The 24,634-nt window shown below is 38.7% G+C and overlaps 1 protein-coding gene across 7 annotated transcripts in view; it reads right to left on the minus strand.

Annotated features, from left to right (window-relative positions):
- The window catches only part of LOC128252849 (cadherin-87A), a 58,465-nt gene that overhangs the window by 13,339 nt on the left and 20,492 nt on the right, over nucleotides 1-24,634 (minus strand). For 4 of the 7 annotated variants that reach the window (XM_052980978.1, XM_052980973.1, XM_052980972.1 and 1 more), the window contains one exon: nucleotides 12,310-12,339. The exons of the other annotated variants lie outside the window; for them this stretch is intronic. The gene's annotated coding sequence lies outside the window, so the exon portion shown is untranslated. The remainder of the gene's footprint in view (nucleotides 1-12,309; nucleotides 12,340-24,634) is intronic. 7 annotated transcript variants of the gene reach the window in all.

Below are 24,634 nucleotides of genomic sequence, written 5' to 3' on the forward strand. Positions count from 1 at the left end.
GCATGGCCTTATCTCACCTTCCAACCTCCACCCAGCACGGCACTCAGCTTCTTGGAGATGCCTCAACATTTTTCCTTCGCATTTAAATTGCTCTTTTTTATTTGCGCCTTCTGTCCCCATTTTTGATGTTGGGGGTGGGGTTCCCCTCTTAATTTATTCATAAGCCTGATGGCGCTGCTTGGATGGATGAGGGGGGTATGGTGTTCTACTTCTTGAGTGGGCCAACATCATTACTATTACTCATGCACGGCACACACACCAACGCCAACGCCAACACAAACAAACAAACTCACACACATTCACGTGCGTGTTCCATCGTAACTCAAAGTTGTCCTGTCCGTGTTTGTTTAGGAACCATGCCCATGCTCGAAAGTCAAAAGTCGAAAGTTTCCTCATTCTTCTGGTTTGTTTTTAATATTTTTTGCTAAGCAATTTTCACATTCACCTGACTTGCCACGCTGCCCATCCCTCAACTCCCCGATTCATGCCACCTCGAATCTTTCATCGTCCCTTCACAGTTTCACAGATTTGCGCTGTATAATTATGCCGAGCCCGACCCCACACAATCCCTATAAGCCAAGAACGGCGCGTTCCGAAATTGTATCTCAAAATTTGTTTAAAAATTATATATAGCAAAAGTATAACCATAGATTTTAAAATGTATTTATCAATAAATCAGTAACTAATCCAATCTAACAACACCAATAAATGTGTTTTATTTTATTCAGGTAACAAGGTTAAATTATTATTATCCTTTTTACATTAGATATTTAAATATAATCATGGAAAACTTTTAAATCATTATTTAACTAGGAAACTTGGTTTGTTTCCTTTTGTGTTTTATTGCAGTATTATGGCTATGTAACGTACTGTCCTTCTGTTAGACTTTCTCATTTCGTATTCAAAACACTTGTGACAGTTTAACAAATTTGGAATTTAAATTGCACTTGCACTTAACTAAGGAGGGATTGGGATCGGACCTGAAAGTGAGGCTTTTGCTGCGAAGGGAAAACGCGACTTTTGCACCTGTTGGGGTAAACACACAATATCACAGCCCTCCTACACATGTAGAATCGCGTGTGTGTCTATAAATCTGTTGCCTTAATCGTTATCGTCGAGGATGCTGGTTTTTATTATGAGCGAGTCGCTTAATTTCCACAATCTCCCGCAATTATGAAAGACAAACGGGATGAACGAGGAGACTGGGGCAAACGTGCCTCATCCGAAACCTTTTGAGGGGCGGGACGCCTCCTAAAAACTTTGGGTCTTAAGGAATAAAGCCAGAAAGCAAGCGAGCTCGAGTTCGAGTTCGAGTTATTATCAAGTTTCTTCTTCGGCTGTTTGCCTTGGCGCTTCAGTTGTTTTTGCTGTTGCTCCTTTTGGCAGGATTACCATTGTTGTTTTTCCCACGAGTATTAAGTGGCAGACCGCCCAAGCACACCCACACTCCTTCAGCAAGGACAGGTGGGGACTTGAACTTAAAATTACGGCTCTGAAATGAAATTAAAATGGTTTTCTTTCTCGTTTTCCATCCAAAAGCAGCTTGGCGCGGTAGTTTGTTATTGTCTGTCTGCATATTGAGGAACGTTAAACAGTCCGCCCCGTGACCCATCCGCCCACTTGGCCAAGTTTAAATTGGTTTTATGTTAAAGCCAAATGAGTACAGCTCCGGGGGCGGAGGTCCAGGCCGGGCTGAGAGCTTTGGGGTTGCGTTCAAGCCACCACCAGGCCACCGTTTCCAGTTGAGCATCAGGAAATGAAATTTCTTGCGAATTCCTCTTATTTTTCGCCCTCCTTTTTTTTGTACTCCTCGTTCGTGCGGAAAACGACGGGGTTGGGTGCTTGGAAAGTGCCGTCGAGAGGCAGATTTCCCAGCACTTGACGAGCGGCCGCTCGAGCAGTTTGACTGCTTGTCAAACACAGCCAAATGTTTTGATATATTTCATACACTTGACAATCAGCTCGAGGGATTGCTCAGAGGTGGGGTGAAGTGATGGGCCAACAGTAGGGCAAGATGAGAGCATTTCAAATAAATGACCCGCAATGTATTAGCCTGACCTTGAAGGCACATCATCGGAGACTTAACCCACTACAAAATTTTGAAAATTCCGTTGAAATTATTCTTTTCTAATTAATATGCGGTCATAATTCCTTTATTTAAAAACCTAAATTTAATTTGGTGGCAGACAAAGTTTTTTGGGAATTTTAAAATTTTACTGATCATCGGGAAAATCTCGAGATATTTAAACATCTCAAGCGCGAGCTTGCTTACAATTTTATTTAAAACTTGTATGCCTGTTATTTCCACAAACAAATACAAGTACAAGTTTAAAATTAAGCCATCCTTCAAAACGTTTTTTAACACCATCAACTTTAGGGCGTTTTTATCAGACCCTAGTTGACACCACAGGGTTAATTGTTTGATTTTTTTTGTGCCTGGCTTTAATCCAGCGTGTTTTCTCTCAAAGAACAACAGCAATTTTTCGTTATTTTCTGTATTTGCTCTAAACTCATTGTTCTCTTGGGGTAAAACCGCTGGAAAATGTGTGGGCTGAAGGAAGAGGAGGAAAATTGTGTGCCGCTAAGATTTTCGGAGCTTTGTTTTGTTATTTCCTTAGCTCTATCTCTTTCCACTTTAATGACAATACCATTATCAGCACAGCACAGCATAAGCTGTGACAATAGCAAAAGGAAAACCACCGGCAAGTCAATGGCAACTTAAACGGTTTTGCTTGTGTGCAGAAACCAACCTGTTACAAAACATACAACCAAATCAAAAACACTTACGATACCAACAATACTGACAACAACTATAATACCTTAGCAACAATACTCAGAGGAACAACAGCAACAGCCATCCCATTAATGCATTCATAATGCATGTGAGACCGAATTTACTGCTGCGCATTTAAGCCTTTTGGCAGGAGAGTCCAGTACTGTTTGTGTGCGATAAAGTTTGGCAAGTGGGAAAGCAACACTTGTAAATAAAAAGAAGTTAACTTCTTTAAAACTTAGTCTTTAAAAGGTGCATCATTTGCAAAAAATCTTAATTATTTAAAATTAAAAAATATATATTCTTTTTTAAGATTTTTATTGAAAAGATGTTGCGAATTGCAAACTAGTTCATAATTTTTGATAATCTTAATAATCATTATATAATTTTATATATTTGAACAGGTCACAATAGGTTCTAAAGTAATTTATCAAGAATATCAATTTTTCGTAACAATGATCTATAGCTAGAATTATGTTGGTATTAGGAACTGCACTACCATCATTAAATATAGAAAATTTTGCTCTTCTCCTGCAAAAGTTAATGGCATTATATCCCCCTTCTTCATCGATAATCGACTGCTATCATCTGGAGTGCAGTTGGCCAACCCTGCTCGACAATTTCCTTCGACTTTATCCCCTCACGCGCTTCAAGTGGCCATTCATTATGGCCCTTAAACCAGACTTTGCACAGTGGTGAGGCCTAAAGCATTTCAACGTTAGATGGGTAATCGATGTGCTGGGTTAGGTTGGTAGAACTGAACTGCAAGGCAGGCGAGATATAAGCATAGGCATTATATTTCACTACTTGGCCGTCTGCCGCTTTGCCTGCCTGTACATCCTTTCCTGTAATGGAGCTGGAGCTGGAGCTGGAGCCCGGTGCACGTTCCGGGAGAAAGCACTTAAAATATCTGCGCACGCATGAGTGATGATGACTACTTAGGACCCGGCAGGATTTTCCATAGCGCCCTCCGCACGCAGGTAAGAGCAAAAGCTGATAGGTATTTAATATTTTACGGCATTGTTTGCTGTACGTGACCCAAAGACCACCCACATAATTACAAGGCCTTCAACTATTCACTTCTTACTGCCAGTAAAATTATCAAACATCAAGGGGCACACATCGAACATGGCATTACAGAAGCGGCTGAAAGACATCAGCATTGAATTGTCCCTAATGCGGCTGAAATAGGCAAATGCAAACATGCCACAAGTGACGCGGCAAGCATTATACATCCATATAATACACATGTATTAAAATGCATATGCAGATATGCATCTTGTGGCTGTTCCTGCCTGTCAATGACTGCAGTTCAATTATGCCTGACAACGACTGCATAGTTATTGTAACGTATACAAAGAAAATCATGAAGATGTGGCCCAGAAAAACATGGCTTTAATTGAATATAAGCTTAATTAAATCAGTCTAACACACTGTTTATGTACGTTCATTAACTTCGAACTCTGGCCAATTAGTTAAGAATAATTAAAGTTGGGCATAAGCTAAATGTGTTAAGCAGCAAGTTTATTTGAAAATCACATACGTAAAAGGTAAAAATATGCAACACGACAATCAAATTATTTGTTTGAAAAGCATTCTCTCGAAATATTATTTCTATTTAAACACACAAAAATCCCCTTGTGCTTCGACTATATTTTTTTAATGTGTACGAATAATAAAATAAATTTTGGTTTCCGATTTGTGTTGTCTAAGGTCAGATAAAAGACCACGTAGTTATGATCCACTATAGCTTACTACGTGACCCTGACTCCATAAAGAGAATTTTTGCTTAACATAACACGAAAAACAAACAAGACCGAAAGAAAACAAACAGGAATTAAATCGAAAACTAAATCCGCAAAAATAACAATAACTTTCAGTCAAGCCACGGAGTTCTATCATTTTCATCGGCGCTTCGTGTTTGTGTGACTGTCATTGTGACTTGAGTTGACTTCATTTTGTGACTTTTTATCAATTTGTCTGCTTTGCTTTTTGTGCCATTCATCTTTTCATTTCCCCCTTATGCTTGTCACAATGGAAAAAGTACGAGAAAAAGATTGGCAGAGGGAAACAGTTAAGCGCATTTGATGCTTCAAAGTGCTGAGAAACTCCAAAATTTTAAGTATTCGACATCAAAACTTTGTGGAAAATTCTAAATTTGTCTTTTTTTTATAAAATGCTTAAAAGTAATTGATTTATTCGTTTATATGAAAAGCACTACAATTATTCTGCAATTCCGATCTATATCTATATCTATATCTATATCGATATCTTCACTTCTTAAATAAACATCTCCACTTGTAATATAAACTGGAAGAGAGGAAAATTGTTGTGGAGTTTTGTTTAATCCCAAGAAAACATTGGACAAAAACCAATTAAAGTGTCGCCAAACCAAAAAACGCAAATTAAATAAGTTTAGCTCGGTTTTAATAAATATTAACAATGTGTTATTATACTATATACCCAAATGCTTTCCCATACCCTGTAAAAAAACTTCACAATAAATATTTTGCTACTAAAGCTCTAAGAGAATTACATGACAGCAGCAGCATCTACAGTAGCAACAAGAACTCCCGACGACAACTTGCCCTACTCTTCTTACATCTTGCCACCCAAAAAAAATAAGTGGGGACCTCGGAAGTGGTTGGCAAAAAGTATAAAGAAATGAAAGAAATAAGCGTTATTATCGTTATTACGTGAGTAAAATACATACGCACAGCAGCATCTAAGTAAAAATAGCAACAACTACAGCAGTAAGGAGAACTATATATTAACAAACAATAACAAAAACCGACGATGGGAAGTATGGTGGAAGCGAGCTTTATAAAGATGCCGATGACGAGGACGTCGAAAAAGGAGCAAACACAAGTCACCAAAGTGCAAGTGGAAGAAAGTGGGTATAAAAAGGAAGGAAGTTGCGCTGGTAACGTCAAGCTTGGAAGTGATTTTAGGGAGCACTTATACCACTTCTATATATTTTATTGCTCATATGAGCATAAACACATATATATAGAGAAACATATATATAGACATATATAGGAAAATAAATGGACACACGTACGTCGCCTTGGACGTGAAGTGCACTTATCAAAAAAAAAAAAAAGGGTCAAAATAAAACTACGTCCAGCAAGCTGTGATAAAAATAGTAGTGTGTAGTAAAACTGAGACAAACACAAATAAAATACATGATTTATTCACCCACACAAACAGCAGTTCGAAAATTGATTTGTTACTGCATAAAGCCGAACAAATCTTTGGCAAATGACGGCTAAATTAGCCGTACATGTGGGGAATAAATACAGCATAAACATATTTTCTGACAAAAAGTTACAAGTGACAACAACAAGCATGTTTGAGTAATAAACACACATTGGCACCAGAGGGAATTTTTAATTCACATACATCAACAATTAAACTAACAATCGAGTAAAAACACTGAAAGTTATAAGAATTATCTTAACATTTATTGCTAATAACGATTATTTTTCGTGATCTTTAATAATTTTTTGTTTGAACTGCAGTCGTGTATCTCATCTAAAAATAGTATTTGGTTTAAATATTTCAAAGAAGATATAGCATGTTTCACAATTTTAACAAATTAAACCGTGGTAATAAAACTAACTTCTCCATCTCGAAATCCGCCTGAAAAGCTTTTTGGAGGCCATTAAATAGATTCGAAGGGATCAGAATCGAATTTTATTTCGACGCTTGTTGTCCTATTCAAATTACGGCGGATTCGCATCCGCCAGTCAACATATGGGCATCAAACGGCCTCCGCCGGCTGACTTCCTTTGTGGGCATCAATGGGTTCCGGAACGCAGTACGGGATGAACATGGCAAATACCATTGGATTTGAGCTGCTTATGCCGGGGATTTAGTTATAAATTCGCTGGCAAAGCGGGCCGAGAACGCTCCTCGTCGTTTTTTGCGAATTGAAATTTAATGCAAATGTAAATGTTGCAAAAACGAGGGGAAACAGAAACAGATTATTTGTAGCACACATTTGGGGGCTCTCCACTTGAGGGGGCGCAGCACAGCCTTGCGATTTGCAGCCCTTTAGCATTACAGCCAACCGAATCCAAACACACATCTATTCAGATTTACATACAATTTAATATGTTTTTATATGGTTTTTATATTTTTTAGCTACATATTCTTTGGCTGTTTTTCAATTTGAATTAATTTACACAAAAAAGAGGAAATCCAGCAGCTTATGTAAAGAGTTAAGGGTGGGCTGTTAAGCCTCTTCCTATTTTATTTTTTGTCGCATCTTGTTTGAAGTTGACACAGTACTTGTAAAAACAATGAAATATGCGCAACAAATACGCAAATAATGACAAAATCCGACAATATTGAAAAATGTTATGAGTGAAAAAAGGGGAATGCTGTAGCCCAACATACACTACCCCACTTTAGCCAGCAATCATCTCCTCTGCAGACACACGTAAAAAAAATGTACACAGATACACTACCGTGTACATCGATGTGAGCGTTACGTCCTTTTCCTGATTTTTCGGAGACCAATGCCCCTTGTTGTTTTTCCTTTATTTTTGGCTTTCACCCAATGCGCGACACTTAAAGCGCTTTAAAAGCAAATTTATCTACCATTTCCTCAAATGCCACCGGCCCAGCAGCTAACAGACATCGCCTCCTTTTCGACAACCTCATCCTGCGTCCAGGATTCAAGTCGCCTCCAACCAATCTCGGCTGCTGCCTCCACTCTTCAGAGTCAATTGCATTTGCTGCAGGAAGGGCGATAATACTGAAGGCATAGACACACTCAAATATTGATTTACCGAGTTGCTCACATGCTTTTCCCATATGTCCTGGCAGCAACTCCTAGTTCCTTCAGCCTCCTTTGTCCTTTATTCCTCTTCTTCTCTTTCCGCAAACAATAAAAACTGATGCAATATGGAAAAAAAATTGTAAGACAGTGTGAAAATTCAGGTTAAACTCAAGTCGTTCACACCTCTCTTTTTTTCCTTTTTTTTTGCTGGCATAGATAAAACTTTAAGTCTAATGATTTTTATAGATACTTCACAATAAGTCTCTCCCCATATCCTTTCACACACACCACGATCTCCCTTGTTCCTGTGTGTGTGTGAGGTCGGATTTGGCCAATGAAGTTGATTGTGGCAACTGAGTCTTAGCCGGGGATTGACACAACTCAAGTGGAAGACGAGCCAGCATCACAAAAGGCCAAAAAGCTCATAATGCATTAAGCCCTCGTTTAGGGGGATGGGCTGTAAAAGCAGGAAAAGCATCAGAAAGTGTACGAGAAGTAGCATGAATATTCTCATATTTTATTAGCCTCTTCCTTTATTGGATAGTATTTGATTTTACTTGATTTAAGTTTATGCTTTTATGATCCGCTTACTTAGGACTTAGTAGTCGTTATTTGTAGTTGTATTGGAAGGATAATCAAAATGGCATATTTGAACGAACACAAATTTACTACGGCTTAAATAAAGTTAAATTTAAGAGTTAAGTTATTTGAATTTAAATGATTCCATGTTTTGCATTAAAATGTAACATATTATCTCAATATTATAATAATATAAATGGAATTTCATCACCATTTTACAAAGATTTCTTTTCCTTCAGTTTCAATTATTTCAGTTACGCAAGTAGTTCACTTTTATTTCACACTTTTCTTATTTCTTACGCATTTATCATCGACAATGACGCTGCGGCAAAAGGGCTCCCAGGGCGAATACTTACTTTGTCCCTCAGTAATCGTCGCTGCAGCGGAAGAAACTGCAGTCCCCGAAGAGCAGAACACTCTGCAGCTTACTGACCACACCCCCAGGAAACAGAATAAAATCACATCATATATATACATGTACCCACTGAGCTTTATTACACACTTTTGCCACCATGGAAACCCACATCTCTCTCTTTTGCAATAAAATGGGCATGAGAAGACTACAAATTGCCAGAGGGGATATAAGAAGAGGTGCTGAACAAAAGTGGGAAGTCTTTTTTGTCAACCAGAATAAGTTCTTTAAATAGTCAAATGGATTGTGTACATTCTATACCAAAGGGAAATCCACCTGATATCACTTGCAAAGTGTTTACCCATTTAAAAGCCTTGTTTAATTACAATGACGAACAATTGACAGCTTTTAATGAGACAACAACACTGCGCAAATTGCGAGTAAAACATTTCGTTCTCATTCGCATTCCAACTTTTATGGCCTTCGATGGATGATGGGATTGCTTTGGCAGGGAGATTCCCCGCACCAACCTTTCTTTCCTGGCCTTACCCCCTGACTTAGCCAGAAATTAATGGCCCAAAGGGAGAGGACGTGGGCAGAACTCTTTATGGACTGCCAAATGGGAATAGCAAATGTAAGTGAATGGAAGGAAAAGTAAAACAAATTCAAACTGCTTTTTACGGCAAATGGAAATGGAATTGGAATCAGAGTTAAAATCCAAATCGGAAGTGCAGCTGCCTAGGGATTAGCATTGCAAATTAGATGGGGAAATTACAAAAGCGAATTAGATAATTAAAAGGAGATTGATTAGGTTGCGTTGGTTGGGTACACAAGTATCTCAAGGATGTTAGATCGGCTAAGATTCGGCTAAGACTAACTATAATAACTCGAGTGTACTCCTTTATAGATTTTTTAGAAGCTAAGAATTTTCTTTTTACTACAGAAAAGTACTAAGAATTTATAGGTCCGGTCATCGAGGATAGCAATAAACTTCCCTTGATTAGTGGCACTTCTCACATAATCAATTATTCCATAGAAGGAAATTAAACCTAAACTCTCAATCGCCATTCCATTGGAATCAACCATGTATCATCCTATAGAAATGCAGTTGACGACGGTATGGAAAAAAGTGAAAAGTTACAACTCAATTGGCTCCAAATTGTTGGCCAACTTGTGCATCTCAAGGCAAGCTGGTAAAAGTGCATAATTCTATAAAAGGCACACAAATTGAAACACAAACACAAGCTGGAGAGACTCCCAACTTGGCTGCCCTCCTCCTTAGTCAGTAAAAGAAAAGTTGGGCTGGCAGTCTGTGAGTTTCTATTAAAAATATTGTCAACTCAATACTGGCGAAGTAAGTGCAAGCTAGCGGGGATAAGGAAGTGGGCTGACTGCGAGTTGATTGTTGTAAACAAAGTTTTCATAAAGAATTTCCACGCCGCTAAAAAAAAAAAAAAGAAAAAAAAGGAAGCCAAAAAAAAAAAATATAGGAAGCCGACAAAATTGGCAAAACCTCCAAAAGAATCACAGCACAAGGCAACCCAGCCAGCTGCGGTTGGTGGCACAACAAATAAATTGACATTCCCCCACCGCCATTTAGTCCACAATCCCCCGTCTGAGCCACTCGTTATCATAGTTATGGGTGAGCCTTTAGTCGCAACCAGGCAACGATGAATGCTGCGGTTTTTCCGGAAAACGGCAGGAGCATAGCAGCGGGCCAGGACCAAGGTGTTAGGCTGAGGCTTGGAATCGGAAGCTGCCGCTGGCTTTTCCATACTCCAATGCTATAGCTGCTCCTGCTGCTGTTGCTGCCACAAATTAAAATGTGGTCGCGCTTAAATTCCCCCACAAAATTTATTGTTTGCCGCCTGCTTGGCAAGAAGCCCAAGGAGCAGGAACAAAGCCAGCCAGTCAGCCAGAAATAGGCAAATAAGTTAAATGCTTTCTGGGCCAAATATTTATTGGCAACGAATGGGAACAAGTGCGAATGAGATCATAGAATGGTTTATGTACATTTTACTTCTATAAAAACATCTATAAAATGGATTAAGTTAAAAAAAAAACCCCACTCACTTATTAACACTTCTGGCTAAAAAAAAAGTCATCAACTTCATATCTAATTTTTTTAAAAAGACTAAAAATATATGATTTTGTTCACATTAAATCTAAATTAATTACACAATCAAATCCATTTGAATTGTGCCGCGGGCTAAATTTTTCCTCTCGTTGCTTTTTAAATTGATTTTAAATTTTTTTTATGCAATCCTATCACACAGATTCATTTTTAATGCAGCACATTAGTCAAACTGCCCAACAAAGTTATGAAACCTTCGCGGAACCCGCTGGCATACTACAAAATGTCAAAAAAATAGGGAAAATCTTCTTTCTAGCAAACAAAACCAAAATAGCTGCCAAGGATAATGCGTTGCAAATGTCGACGGCAATAAAAAGGATAATGCGACAAGTTGAAAACGAGCCAAAAAGGCGACCGAATGACCGCCATTTCTGTCCAGAAAAGTTTTCACAAAGCGCAAAGAATAAAAAAAAAAATACTTTTTAAAAACAAGAAACAGAAAGTTGAAAGCATTTAATGAGTTTATTGAACCAATTTCACAAGTTGCAAGTTGTTAGTTGCAAGTTGCATGTTACGTCATTGAGTTTGGCTGAAAGCCGAAGAAATTCACGCTTTTCCCATCTCCTCTTACCAAGTAAGACGAATGAAGAAAAGTGCCTCCTTATCTCTCAGTTAAGAATGAATTAAAGCTTAAGTTAAGGGGAGACTACTAGTTTTTGTGTGATTTGCCGGCTCTTAGGGCTAATTCAGCCCAGCTTCCAGCCCAAAGCCAACTGCAATTCTTCTTGGCCATTCGTCTTGGCCATTTTGCCCATATCCGTCCGAACGTTGCCAGGGTCAGCAGTGCTGGCAAACGAAATTGCGGCAGACAGAAGTCATTTAAGGAGAATTTATGGGATTTTAACTGACATTTAAACAGTCGCCAAGAAACAGGGACAGATAGCCCGGGGAAATGAAGAGGAGCAGCGGGTGGGCGAGGGAAACTTGTCGACCAAGATTAGCGACGACTGTGCAACAAAATGTTATGGACAGGGCCGGATAATGAACGACTCAGTCGCCGGAGATCCAGGGATATGAAGAAGAGAAATGTCCCAAAAGGAGCGAAGCGAGAAAAATGAAATGTAATTACGTTTGAAAATGGCCAAAAGGAAAATGCAAAGGAAAAATGTAAACGACGGTCAGTCCAAGAACCATCTGGAGCCAATGGCCGGCTTCGGCGTGTTGCTAGCGAGCAAAAATCACTGCAGCATTTCCTTGTAATTAACTTCATGAAGATATTCCCTTCTTCTAGGAAACGAAAAAAAAAAGGAACTGAATGGAAAAAGAACCGCTGACAGCTCAGCTTGAAGAAAGATGATTGAACGAAAAGAGAATATGCTAGCTGAAAAATTGAATGTTTACTTGTGTTCACCCATTTAAGAAATCTTACAATCAAATGTGGAAAATATTTTTTTCTGCCCCTTTCTTTAAATAGTAAAAGATACCCATTATTCTGCTTTCGACACACAAATTACATTTTAAAGTTTTCAGCTTTAAGCCCGAGGCTAAAAGTGTCGTTGGGGAATTCTGCTTTTATGAAAACCTTCAACATTCAAAGTACCTAATAATGTAATCAGAACTAAAAAAGCAAGAGCTCTCTGGGGGGCAAAGGATGCATTAATAAAACAAACAAACGGAGGTCAAATGTAAAATTAAAGGATGAGTGATTTCCCTAATTTATGAGCTCTGACTGTAAATGGTCTTACCTTTAATACTGTTTATTACTCCAGCAGTTTCTGTAAGAAATCAAGATGGAATTAATTAGTTAATTACAGTTTCATGAAAAAGTTACAAGTTTAAGAAAACTGCAAGTTCGCAAGTGAAAAAGTTTAAAGTCAAAGAAAAAGCGTCAGAAACTTTATAACTGGTTTGAAAGTACCTCTTTTATGAGCGCTTAATTGAAATGCCGTAATTGGTCATTTAAGAGATTTAATTTGACTTAAGACTTAGTAACTTTGCTGCTTTAATAACACTATTAAATAATAAAATTACAAGGCCAAAAAGCCATTAGGCAGGATAAAAGGTACTCCCTTTTGTCTAAAAGCTTTTAGCGCCGTCAAAGTAAGGTATACTGCTTTATTCAATGAACCTAACTATGATATAAACTTTTTTCAAAGTTAAATATTTATATTCATAAAAATTGTGAAATGACTATGTATAAGTTCTCATGAATACATACATACGGGCAGAATTTAATGTAAAAAAATCAACTTCAACTCAACAAGGTCGACCCCAATTTACTGCCCCCCCCAGCAAAGTGTGAATAAAAAGGGGATTTCATAGGCAAGAGGGCTAGAGAAAAAAACGGGCTCTCAAACTGCCGAACCACAAAATTTGCAGCCACAATTTCTGTCTGTGATTTGCAGCTCTCCAGTGCGTTTGCATATTTCTATAATTTTTCAAAAATGTATGGCATTTAGGGGGGCTGTCCCAGAAACAATTTACTCGTTATACAGATTCTCTTTACTTCTTCCCTCCCCATTTATAGTTTTTTTTGAAAACTGCACTTCTGAGTTTCTTCTTCTTGGCAGCAGTAGCAAACTGTGGCAACAGTAATCGAAAAGTTAATTCTCCGAAAAACAAGGTAATTAGTGTAGCAGTGCCCATAAAACCCAAGCGAATGTGCAAAAATAACGAGAAAAGTTTAAAAAGTGTTCAACAAATGGGCGATAGAGAGGAAGAGAGCGGGAAGGGCTAAAAAAAAGTGCTAAAAAAGTGGAAACAAGAACTACGAAGTGGGGAAAAGTGTGGCATTGTTGGTTGCAACCAGGCAAAGGAAAACACGCCGTAATGAATGGCTCCGACTTGTAGGAAGCAGGCTGGGGGTACAGGTGTACTTATACAGTTTAGGGCCAAAGGCAAAACTATAGTTAGAGCCGCAGCACCAAATAAGGGTACCCAACCTGCAAGTAGATCTCGTTAGGCGTTGCCAAGGTTGTCAAGTACGCAGGTGAGTGCATAAAATGTTGAGTTTGTAACTGATTCCATGTCAAGGTTTAATTGCTTCAGTTGTTGTTGCAAAATCAACTCTGCGTTTAAGCCTATACAATAGTAATTTCGCTTTCAAACAAAAATGATGCCTCAAGATTTTGTTTATATTTTAAGAGATATTTGCATATCAACCATTGCATATCTACTAAAATTCTATGTGAATTAAATAAATCTTATCCCTTAAAAAATTGCAATATATGTAAGATTTTTTTACATATTTATTTCTAATATACTGCTAATGTTTTTTTTCTGATCTCGGGTATCATAATCGAGTTCTTCAATTAAGTCCCAACAAAAACCATATCGGCTTTATAAATTTGGCCGCCCCATAGAGAGATACTCTTTTGAACTACTCACACGCACGAGCCCCCAATTAATTAATAAACAAAACTTTTCGTAAAGCTTTTCGAGTGCTGCATCAAAACACGCGCGCAGTGAAAGAACTTTTTGCCGACTGTCGTTTGTTATGCCAAAAACTTAAGTTCGCCCACCGACGAGGCCCACACACACATCCAGGAAAACCCTTTACCTACCCTTTCAGCCCATTCTCGCCCCTTACCGCCTATAGTTGCGCCTAATGACAAACATGAAGTTTTTGCCACCACATCAATCAAAAGTTTTTCATCAACGTCATCAGAGTTATCACCATGGCCGCAGGCGGCACACAGATAAAAACAAACACCCACAATCACATCCAGAAATACAGATACAGCAACGACAACGAAAATACCAACAACAACAGCAATAATAAACCGCTTCCAACACTCTGAGACATGTTGACAAACAACAACAACACCAGCTAGCCAGAAAACAACAATAGCAACAAGAGCAAAAGTGCCAAAAGCGGGAAAAACTTAAATTATGAACGGACAAGCGGTGAACACGCGGCGTATACGTAATTTTCCTCGGTCTCGTGGCGGCTGCTAAATGTCTGCATAATTTATGGATTTAAGAGCAACAACATCGACCACAGCAGCCACCACACGGAACAGTTGAAGTCGAAGAAGAACAGGAATGGTGTGGTATGGTTGGTGTGGTATGGCTGATGCTCTCGCACCTTAAACAAGAGAAATTGCCGCCATAAAATGCCAACAGGAATGGCTAGTGGAACCAGAACGATCAGGGGGAATATCGTCAGCCGACCAACTAAATAACTCAAATAAAATGCCACGAATACCGCTCAAATCTTTTCAACTTGCTCCAGCGGTGAGATAGAGGACGAAGCTGTTGCACTTTGACACTGTAGAAACGGAAAATGGTAAAAAACTCAGATCAATTTTTCATTTCTAACCATGTCTACATTAAATGTATATATTGGTATTCATTTAAATTAAATTTTAGCAGTTGTCAGTAAACAAAGCATTTAATTTGATTGTGGATAAGTGTTATAAAGGAAGACGAGGAAAAATCCTTGAAAAAAAATAAAAGCATAAGTATTTAAAATTAAAATAACTGACCATAAATATATTTCATAATAAAGAAGAATCCAAATACAATTACCCATAAGAGGTATCTTCACAGGGTTTACTTTTAAGTTTTCTACTTAGTAAGTATCAACATCATACAACACAAATAGGGAAAAAAAACATTAAAACACTGACCAACAAAAATTGAGAATTATCTGCAGAATTTTTATTTCCGACCCTTTCATCTTTTCCAGTGTAATATTGATAGACCAAGCGCACTTAATCTTCTTTATAGGACCAAGTAAAAAATATATAAGTTGAAGAGGCCGACGGTGGGACAGCCAGAGAGCCAAACATAATCAGCTTCATCATCAGTGTGGTGGCAAGTAGGAGGTTGGAAGGTGGAGGTTACTGAGGTGGCAGATTGCCACACCTTCGCTTATACGACGTGGCCATGCCATGAATCAGGCTCAGCCGGAGGAGGGGCAGTGGTTGGGTTGGGTGGCGCTGCTGTCAGCATCAACATCTTCATCTTGCTCTTGTTCTTCCCATTTGCGACAGGGCGACATCTTCATCTTTCAAATGCGTTTAATTATGTCAAAGTAGAAACCTTTTTTTCAGCTTTCTTTTCGCCTTGGCTCTTCTATTTTCTCGCTTTTTTTGCCGTCCACTGGGAGACACCGACCTACAAGCATAAAGTCAGCAGGAAATTGTAAGAACCAGATAAATATATGTAGATACTCTTGAAGTTTGGCTGGCCAAAAGCACACACAATATAACCTCGTATTAAAGCCATGTGTAAAATGTGTCGTTTCCATTTTATTATTTCGCCAACAACCCTCCCCGACTATCCCAGGCTATCGCTTTTTGCATTTGTTTCATTTGTGCGACGTTTCACATTAAGCTTGACAGTCGGGCTTTTGTGCATAATCGTGATGCCGTTAGCTCCGGCTTTAGTCCTGTTCTCCGGTTCCAACTCTGGTCCTGCTTTCTGGCTTTGTCCCTTCATTTTCTTTAGTTCTTCCCTTAGACACCAGCCCCGACCCCGCCAGCCATTCTGTCTGCTGATGGAAATAAGCTACCAATTACTAAAGTGTTTCACTTCCAGAGCCATTGCAGTTGTTGTTGCTCCTGATTTTGCTTTGGTCGCTGCTTTTGATTCTGTAGCTCGCTCCCTTTAACTGCTGATCTGGACTTGAACATGGACATGCAAATGGACTAAAATTTTAGACGTTTGCATCAGTTAGAGCTTCGGGCAAAAGAAAAATCCAGCTGGACATCCGCAAATGCAAGTAATGAATTAAATGATACGTGCATGTTCATTGTGGCGTTAATATAACTAGTACTTTGAGCATTGATTACATATCTTCCCTTGGGATATGCATTAGCTAAAGGAGCGCTTAATTTATTTCTAGAATTTTATTAAATTTAAAATAGAAACGCGTCCAAGAGTTTAAATTGATTAATATAAGATTAGGCAAATTAAATTTTTGTTGAAACTAAATTTTGGTTTTCTGAAACGAAATCAGCTTTTGTTTAAATTACAGATTGCGCGGTTGTATTAAACATCTGTAAAAACGATAAAAATAATGTTACTTCCTCAATATGCTAAAAAAAATATTTATCAGTCATAACTGTATTGTTAAAAATTCTTCAATCCATTCGGCACACAAAATACTGTAAAGAACGTGGTACGTATGCGCAAGCAACACTCGAACCAAACTTCCCCTTTAACCCTCATCTGATCGCATTTTCAATTTTTACTCAAGCGCACACACACACAAGTCCGTCCATCATCATTTTAGCATTGCAGATTTAATTTCGTCAAAGTGGAAAAGTCAACCGAAAGGTCGCTGGCGGCAGTCTACGCACCAATGAGTGCCACACCAAAACACTCTGATTCCACAGTGTAACCCCCCCAAAACGAACCCTCCGGTCCATATTCGCTTCATGCATATGCGTGTGACCCACAGCTGGCAACAGGACCAAGGATTTCAGGGCGAAAGCAAACACAAGGCGACAAAGAGGTCTGAACAGTCGCGGAGGGTTGTTCTAACAATTTCAAAAACGATTACCAAGTTCTATATTTTATGCAATTAATTGGTAATTTAGTATGCTTTTATATAAAGCCCAATCACAATGAGGGGAAAAGATTTACAAACGGAATGTTTAACCAATTCCAAAAAAAAAAATACTGACCAACAAGGGTGAAAAGGGAAAATTAAATTATCAAAATACATTTAAAATGGTGAAAATTTTTAAAAATTCCTTTTGGCACACACTTTTTAAAATGAATGGTGTTTATGGTATTTAAAAAAATAATTAATTGGAACATTTGTGACATATTCCACTTTTAACACGCCAATTTATTATTACAATATATGCTTCGAACCTTAAGAAAACTTGTATGAATAAATGGTTTGCATACAAGTTTTGCGAAAGGCATGCTTACATATTATTACACTTACCACAAAGCATTCAAACATTCAAATTCAAATATACCCGATTAGCTCAAAAGATAACACCTTGAAGTTTTCGATTTACCCTCGCCTCAGACCCAAAGTTGAATACTAATGACATTTGCTATCTGTTCATTTGGCTTTGCTGTTTTCCATTTTTTTTTTGGGTTCGGATTGAGCTCGTCAAAGGGTTAAACGCTAGAGATGGAGAACGAGACAGCGACAGCTGCTTACTCGCTCTAACTAACCGTACTCGACACGTTCCACTTGGCTGGTTCAATATGCTGACGGATTTGCTGTGCCCTGTAATTAAACACTTTTCTAGGTGGATGGAAGGGAATACGATTCTCTTGATGATGAGCTAAAGGTGAACATCTTCCTCTAGCACAACCAATTCCCCTGGCCATCTTTGTCTGGAAGTTTATTCCCCGAAATTAATGAGAATCTTCGAGTGGGCACCTGAGTTCATTACTCTCTTCGGGTAGGCCAACTCAAACGTTTTAAAGACCCAATTAGACGCCTAACGTTTATTTCGGTCCATAGAACGGAGGTACCAATTTTCCTGTCATTTCCATTTAATTGACAACTACTGGCATTCTGCTTTATTTGGCACACATCGTCTTCTCAACCCAAAGCCCATACATACGCACTCACATCGCTTGTTTTATTTGCGGGAGCCTGATAAACAAATAAATAAATTAAGATATAACAAACACTCGAGCTCCCAAATGTATTCGAAATAGTTGCAAACCATCCGTGAAGCTGTTGACTTCGCCCCGGTCATAAAGTGAAGAATCCACTTGCCATGTTGAGTACTCTAGGACCTCTGGTGTGGGCAAAGCATAAATTTTATAAATACATTTTCAGCAGCACATCACTCATGGTCAGTCCGAACAGGACCAAACTGCAGTCATATGGTGAGTACCCATTAAATTTCGGTTAAAAGGGTATATAGAATACAATATTTTCGCACTGATTTTAAGCAAGGTCAAGATATTTTCTAAGTTACTGGAAAATGATCGGGTTTACACTTAAAGACTAAAAAAATTAATTTATTTACACGTAAATAATTCTATCAAACTATACGATTCGCCGTTATATATATTTTAATGTAAAAAGATATTTTCGCACTGATTTTAAGCAAGGTGCTTGGTCAAGAAATTTTCTAAGTTACTGGAAAGTGAATGGGCTAAAGTAATTCAAAAATTACTTTACTTCACACAAAAATAGTTCTTCCAGACTAGGAGATATTCGTGTAGTCGTCACATTTGACCAAATAGTATTCTCACTTATTTTTGTTCGTCCCGAGAGCAATGAATTCATACAACAGAAGTAAACTCTGGAATTTTTCGGACATGATATCTCAGCCTGGACCCAAATGCACACATCGTCAGCATCAGCATCAATGTCAGAGGGGATGCACAAAATGCATTTTGAATATTTATGAAACATGTCATACCGACACCCCCTTGGATCGAATGCGTGCAGGATAGTCATCATTCAAAATAATCGAGATAACGTGTTTCTGTCTTGAGGATAGGCAATTCATGAGCATGGCAAGAGCATATAACGCATACGCCTCCTGGGCGCCTTAATAGAAAAGTGTCAGCTACAGCAAAATTGCCTTGCAAATTTGCTAGTAAAGTCATCTGAACTACCTTCGGTTAGCCAGTTTGCATTACTAGCAATTCTGTTCTGGCTGTTTGGAGTTTGTCCAATTTATTAGAAAACTATTTGCAAGGCCGGACAACTAAACGTGATCATCGCAAAGTTGTAGGGCCTGCGGAAATCGAAATTGTTGGCGCAAACAATAATTGACAACTATGCTGTTTCAAATGAAATAGGGTGTGTACTTCTTATTGTGAGAACCAAACTACTATGCAGAGACCAATATTCTACCTATTTACAAACACCATGGAAAACTGGTATTAAGTGCATGAACGAACAAACAAAAGTTCTTAACTAATCTTACCAAACAACTTCTTTGGGCTTTGTTTCCCCTGTTTTAAAAACCATTACAAAATTATTTAAAATTGTTTTCAGCATTTCAATGCCGTAAATAAATTTCCAATTGTATAGCACATTTCACTCCAGCTTGCAACCAGATAGACGTGTCCATTGAAAATAAATTTATAACAACAAATTGAATATAACGAACAATAATGAAATGCATAGCAACGGTGTAATCTAAAAATTCATCGGGTCTATTTTCAATGCAGTATTAGAGCGAACAACAAAAATTAAATTAGATGCCATGCCGTAGATTTGCTGTCATTCATGTTTGTTTCTTTTTGCATTTTGTCGAAACCATTGAACAAAAGATTTATGAAGTAAATCAATAAATGCATTTGACAGGGAATTCGAAGTGAGGCGGAGAATACAACAAATGAACTATGCCACCCAAAGGGTATCCCAGCACGGTCCTGTAATCCCTACACCCCCAGAACTCTCGATTCGCTGTCCACTTTTGTTCCTGCCGACAAAACCCAAAAAGAGTCCGACAAACTAATTCAATCTTTGCCGCTTGTCCACGTTTATCACTGATTTTTTTTGACACCCGCACCCCTCAGTTCCGACCAATCCCAATGCCCCTGTCAGTGTTTTGCAACCAATCGGGGGGGGAAGAGTCCATTTGTGTGAATTGCATTTTTATTTGTATAGAATTTTCATAGCGAGCTCCTCCTGGCATTCACACATGTCCCTGTCCTCCGGCAGGACATTCGACTTTCCAGGGGCGGAAATCTGGATGGTGGCTGGAGGCGGGGAGTTGTCTCGTGTTGCTTTGACAGTTTTTTGGCAAACTGCCAGACGGGCCGGTCGAGCCACCGGCAATGGAGTGCACTCATCGAGAACAAAAAGGATTGCACGTGGGCTTAGTTTGAAGTGCGGGATACCCTCTAATTTAAAAAATGCAGACGGGGGAAAAATAAAGCTGTTTAACAATTTTTCAATTCACCAAAAATTCACTCTTCATTTTAAAAAGTTATCACAGAAAAACGGTAATCTCTCTTATGATTTTAATAACTATTAGCGAAGTCTAACCTGTCTAACACATAAAGTAAAATGCTTATATAACTCGCCAAATTTTCGCTATTTCATGCTTGAATAACCAATTATCATAATTAATTAAATTTCAACCCATTTCCATTAAACAGTGACACTAACCATAAATCAATCTGTCAATTAAAAGTATTTCACGCTAATTTTGCAAATTGAGTTTAACTTTTTGTATTTGTAATAATAATACAAATCAAGCTTAATTTTACATTTACAAGATACACTAAAACAGAATACTGAGGTATCAGTTACAGGGCTAGGTCCGAATTACATAGACATTGCGATATAGGTGGAGATGGGGAGATAGAGATAAAGCAAAGAATGCGTGCGGAAAATTTAGCACGCTATACGTGCCATGGCGGCAAATAAAAAATTGAAGTAAATTTGGCAACTGGCTACAGAGTCGTTAGAAGGATCAGAAGCGGGTAGACACTTACGGCTGGCGTCCCTACCGAACCCTACTCCCTTCTACACACACACAATGAAATCCGCTCAAACCAAGGCCCCAACTCAAGTTCAGCAGTGCGGCAATGCAGTTGAAAGGACGGGCCGAAAGAGACAGGGCGGCAGTCAGACACGGAATCCTGCTGCAGACGGCAGACTTCCTGTCGCCAGGATATCGCCGTTTCTTTTTTAGCTGCTGCGTATTCAGATGCAGCTTTGGCCATTAGTGCTCGTGTTCTTCGATTGGTAGGAACACAAGAATGCCATTGGAATTGCGGTGCAAATTTGGTCAGTTACAAATGGACACGAGTTTTTTTCTAACAAGCCTTAAAACCTTTTACTTTACGTTAGCTGTTCTTGGGAAAATACTTCAGTTTCTTACTTTAATTTGGCTATAGATTTGTTTTAAAACAATTTATTTTATATGATACAGAAACGCATAACTTTTAACATCTTTATTATTAAAAATTAAAATCCAATCAGTTGCACCAAAAGCAACCGTAAATGTTGAAAAAGTAATTAATATAATATAATATAATTAATATAATATATATTAATATAATATATACTCTTAAAAGGTTATTAATATAAGCTTAAGGATAAATATTTAAAGATTTTGGTTGAGCGCAAGTTTTAAAATTTTAAAATTTAACAATAACTATAAATCATTGGCAAATAATTTAATACTTAAAGCGTGCACCTCAGCCAGCCGCAGTGTCAGCAGCGACAACGTATACGCACCGTTGGACACCAACAACAAAAGCATTCGGAATTGGCCAACGAGTCTAATGAAAGCTTCACTATGGCCAGCTGGGCCAGAGCCAACCCACTAACCTGGGAAATGTACATTATGGTGGCTGGAAAAGCGTGGCCCGAGCCACTTATTAATATGCAGAGCAGCCAGCAGGTGTCTTTGCTACCGTTTTATGCCACAATTTGCGCCACGTGCGGCGGCGGCTCCTGATGCTGCTGCCACTGCCTTTACTGCCGCTGACAAGGCTTTAATAATGCTGCCACGTGGCTGCGCTCGCCTGGCTGCCAAAACGATTTCTTTTCTCAGCTGCAGCTCGAAATTAACAATTCGTAGCTCATTTTTCTGCCAGCAGGGAGGGCGAAAATCTATGGGGCAAGGACGAAGAACGGGCGACCACTTGCAGCGACAGTTAGTTGAGTTATTGGCACCAAGTTGGTCCTATGTAATCCCCTCCCCAGTCTGAACATTTGCTAGACTAATTTTGCAGCCTGACAAACAGCTATCACAGTAGCAACGACCAAAGAAAAAATTTACGTCTTTGCTGATAAATATTAATTATACTTAATATTTAAAGATCCATATTTTCTCCTGAAGTTCATATAGCTTTTTAGACTTAATGTTTTTACTCCTAAATATCCCAGATAATAAAAAAAAATACTTAATTTTTAAACAATTTAAAGGGATTTACTTTAGAAGTTTACTTTTATGTCTCGAATAAACAAATAAATAAAAAATAAATTAATTAAATTATTATTAACGTTATTTTCTTAAATTCAGAACTTGTTTAAAAAAATCAAAAAAATTAGGTTCCATGTTAACCAAACTCTATTAACAATTTGCCTTGGGTGTTTTTAGGTAAATTTTCTGGAGCCACATAAATGGATGATGGGCTTGTTAGCTGTTCATCCCAACCTCCCTCGCCTGACCCAAAATGAACCCACTTACATATAGGGCCAAGGATTGGAGGAGGCCGCTGTCAACGCATAGTTGTTGGCCAGGACAACGGCAGGAAAAGTGGCAGGAGCAGCAGGTGCAGAAGTTTCAGCAACCACAGCAACAACATCCACCCACGGACTGGTGCTCATACGCTCAGTTCCTCTGACAGGTAGGAATGCCTGGCCACAGGCCAACTACATGCTGGACCCGACTCTTCTGGTTGGTCAGTCAGCCAGCACAAGGACTTGCAACATGCCACAGTGGCAGGAGTGGCAGGAGGAGGACCAAGGAGGGCTTAAGGATGAGCACTGGCAGATGATGAGCACTAAGCAAAAGTAGCTGTATAAGGAGCAAAATCAGGAGGAGGAGCTGCAATCCGAGCAATCCACAAATTGACTACTGAACATGTCAAGTGATTGAAGCCTTACTCGTACTTCTACCGGCGAGGCCAAAATTGTATGTCCGTTGTCAAGTGAAGTCAAATTTAATCAACCCATTTCATCCAATTTTTATTATTAACAAACTAGTTTCCAATTACTTTTATCTAAAACGATTTTAAGTGTTATCAATTGTTTTGTTTAACTTCAAATTGTACTCTTATTTAAGATCTTATCATCAAACAAAGTTAAAATCAACGTCTTACTCTAAAAAAAAAAGATTATAAATTAGTAACCATACAAGCTTACGTAATATTTTTAACAACTTAAATGTTTAAATTTGTATTTTGCTTTCTGTTCAAACTATCGTTTTTCAATTAAGCGCCAGCTTAAATGGATTTAGAAAAACTGAAATATCCCATCACAAACGGTTTTGTTATCTACAGCCTCGACGACATTTTCATTAGGCTTGCCGTCTTTGGTTATGTTCGTATACGTAACGCAATTTGATGAGCAACTTATTGCACATACGCAGTGGTAAACGGTCATCCGCCTTCTTCCTGGCCATTCCCACAATTCGTTTTTTTTTTCCTGTGTTTTTTGTTGCCTTATTCGGTAGTCACGGCTGTGTCTGACATTTCTTGATGTTACCTCTTTTTTGTCGAGCAGGGGAATGAACTGGCGGTGGTATTCAACTCTGACGGTAACTGCGACTGTAACTTGCACCGTTTGGCAGCAGCAGCGGCGACGGTGGCAGAAGAAGAAGCTATAAACCTGCTCAATGCACAAGGTTTCGCAGCCGAGGGAAATGGCAACGAAAGCTACAAAAATGCAAAATACATTGGCAAAAAAGGTAGGAAAACCATAAAACAAAAAATAGACGGGGGGAAATGTAAAGAAGAATTCACGCCAAATGAAATCTGCAACGAGTCTGACGCATTTAGTTGTCAGTTTGTCTTAGCGAATCGGTCGTAGGATACGCCGTCGTCATGTCTCATTGTGCTCTTGCTCCTCCGATTCCGGCGAAAAGGAGAAGCCAAGGATCCTGATGGCAGAAGGCGAGGAGGGATGGTTATCCAACCAGACTGTGGAGAGGCGAAACGCAATGCGCGTAAAATAAACAAATTTCCGCAGACGACACTCAACTATGCAAACAGTAATTGGAGCAGGCAGCGGGCGGGCCCCGTCCAAGTCGAAGAGTTGTGGGTGGCGTAAGCACAGGTAAAACCTTTACCCAAAACCAAAAACTGAAACTGAAATCCAACGAAATAAAACAACAACAATCAAGGCAAGCTAAAAGTATACTCTAGGGACCGTACCAATCCGGAGCTACCCTATAAAATCTTTTTCGGTAAGAAGTTTTATCGGGTAAATAAACTAACTGTTAAATAAAAAAAGTAAAAAAATCTTGTTGGTACTGTTTGAGGACACAAACCAAACCATGAGGTCAATAGTTAAAACATTAAATTTATTTTCTTGAAAATATAATCTCTAATCTCAATATTTATTACAGAGTATGCACAGGGAAACCGTAACTCAAGGGTACCGCGGGTGAGAGCCAAGGATGGCGGCAGTCGGTCGCTAGGATTCACGGGATTCACGCTGGA

The sequence above is a fragment of the Drosophila gunungcola genome, chromosome 3R (assembly GCF_025200985.1).
Source record: "Drosophila gunungcola strain Sukarami chromosome 3R, Dgunungcola_SK_2, whole genome shotgun sequence".
In the NCBI taxonomy this organism is placed as follows: Eukaryota; Metazoa; Arthropoda; class Insecta; order Diptera; family Drosophilidae; genus Drosophila; species Drosophila gunungcola.